A 2,805-nucleotide genomic window follows, 5' to 3' on the forward strand; every position below is an offset into this window, starting at 1 on the left:
TTGGGAAGACTCTTCACCAGAAATAAACATTACTAGTCTATAGCTCTGGGTTTCCTCCTCTTTAGCAGCCCAGCAGCATTTGCCACTTTACAGGCTGTGCATCACGCTGTGGTCCTTAACAGGTCTCATTATGGTTTATTGATGAGCAGTTGCTAAGAATGCACTGCATTCTTTTATCACCGGGGAGTTCTTATTCCACTAGTCTTGTGATGCCTGTGGCTTGGGGGTTGATGTGCCTAAACTGTTAAAAATAGAAGTTGAATTGGAACTTTGTCTTGCTAGGTTTAGATTTTATCCTGAAGGCAAGACAAAGTTATTGAGAGATTATAAGCAGGGAAGTCATATATCAGTTTTTTATTCTAGGAAAATCAGTGCAATAAAGAGAATAGACAAGAAGGCAGAGACGGAGCAACGGGGAGTAGTTGAGCTGTTCTTGCAGTAGTCAAGATATGTACAGATGTAAATGGCAATTAGAGTTTATTAGAGATGGAGATTGCAGAGATGTTGGATGACAAAATTTGCAGTGTCTGTGTTCCAAATAAATATGCAAGGTGAGAGAGCTGGGGGAAACTAAGATTAATTCCATGTTTCTTGCTTGGTAAGTACTAATACTGATGATATAAAGAGTGTTTACTCTCTGCCACTCTCAAGGTATTACATGAATTAATTAATTCACATAATCCTCCTAACACATTTATAAAACAGGTATTTTCATTAAAATCATTCTATAGAGGAGAATATTGAGCCACAAAGAGGTTAAGTAACATTCCAATAGGTAATAAGTAGCCAAAATGGGTTTGGGATCCATTCCATTCAATTTCAAAGCTGTTTTACAAATTATGATAGAATGAATATGTCTTATATATCATTAACAGGGAATAAAAGAATATTTTGAGGTAAATAAATGAATTCATATTGAGATTTAGCTGCTGGTGAGCATTCCAATAGGAATTTGGACTTATGGTTGGAAACTCATGGGTAGGCTAAAAATAGAAGAGATAGATAACAAACTTGAAAATTCATTTTAACTCAAAGGTTTTATAATGGCTTTTTCTATGAATCTATCTTTACATTTAATTCATTCATCCATCCATTCATTCATTTATTCATTTAATGAGTGAGTATTAAATGTCTACCACATGCCAGAGACTATATGCCCCAGACCTTGGTTCTGAGGATACAGTGATAAAAAGATAAGAGAAGAACCTTGTTCTTGAAAAACTTAAATTCTAGTTCAGGGAAACAGAAGAAGTAAATGTAAAAATGATTTCATATACTTTTCAGTTCCATGAAGGTGATGAAATAAACAGGTCTAATAGTGACTGAATAGAGCAAAGTAAGGGCGTGATATAATTTGGTAAAAGAATGCCTCACAAAGAATACAATATCTAAGACAGTACATGAAAGACAAGTAATAGCCTACCATGGGAATATTCTAGACAAAGGGAATCTTTGGAAGAAGGACAGACAACATTGCAAAGATTGGAAAGAACAAATGAGAGAGAGAATGGATTTGTAGCATCTCATAGGTAAGACTGGTATTCTACCATTAAGGACTGCTTCAGTATTACACACTGTGACCAATATATCTTCTGACTGGCAAATGCTCATTCCACACCAGTTGTTAGATATTTATTTCATATACCCTGCACATAGACATGATAATAAGCAGGAATTTCTCTCTAAGTTCAAAATAAACCTCTGAAGTTTTTGTAAAAAAGCATATATATGATTTGAAACACATTGGCAAAGATCTCTCTATGGCTAATATTAGATTCATTCAATTACTTAGATGCTTGAATTACAGAAGTCAGGTGGTTGTGGTGGTACAAGTAGAAGATTATTAGGGGCTTAGCAAGTGTGGTAGCAATACAGATAATATTAGATGGACAGAGTTTTAAAAAATTCTAGAACTCTCAAAGTTAACCCTGCAGCCAATGGTTTGGATGTGGGTAAGGAGAAAGGAAAAATGAAAGATGATTATCTCTCTTGAGTAGGGGGATATTCTTAATTAGTAAAAAGAACACTGAAAGAGAACAACATTAGGAAAAAAATCAAGAGCTTTGCTTTGAACATATTAAGCTTGAGATATTTTTTATACAAAACAAGTCAAGATACAAAATAGGCAATAGGATGAGTTTGGATTTCTGTGAATAATTTAAAATTAGGGATAGACAAATACATTTATAATTGTCCCAGGCTGGGTTCCCCAGAGGCAGACTCTATCATAAAAAATATCATTCCGATAATTCACTAGATATTTGCTTTTGGGGGAAGCCAGTAAGTAGGTGGGAAAGGAAATAAGGACAAGAATTCCATTGGGAGCTCCAGAAAAACATTTTCACCATTATCCTGAAGAATTTCCTTTTGTTCACTCTTTTTTTAATGTTTATTTATTTTTGAGAGAGACAGAGAAAGAGAGAGACAGAGTGTGAGTGGGGAAGGAGTGGAGAGAAAGAGATATGAGGCACAGAATCCAAAGCAGACACCAGGCTCTGAGGTGTGTCAGCACAGATCTGATGCGGGGCTCAAACTCATGAACTGTGAGATCATGACTTGAGCTGAAGTCAGAAGCTTAACCTATTGAGTCACCCAGACACCCCCTTTTGTTCATTCTTTACTAATGCTTTCACCTGTATATACAAACAATCCCTTTTCCTACCACCATTTCAAGGATTTTATTCCTTTCTCCACTTTTAGCCTTTTTTTTTTTTTTTCAAATTTACTGGTTCCTTCCTGTTAACATTTTCAAGTACTAAGGCCACTTTTAGTGTAAGAACAAAAACATCTACTGAAATAAAACTT

This window comes from Crocuta crocuta, unplaced genomic scaffold, assembly GCF_008692635.1.
Source record: "Crocuta crocuta isolate KB4526 unplaced genomic scaffold, BGI_CrCroc_1.0 scaffold147, whole genome shotgun sequence".
In the NCBI taxonomy this organism is placed as follows: domain Eukaryota; kingdom Metazoa; phylum Chordata; class Mammalia; order Carnivora; family Hyaenidae; genus Crocuta; species Crocuta crocuta.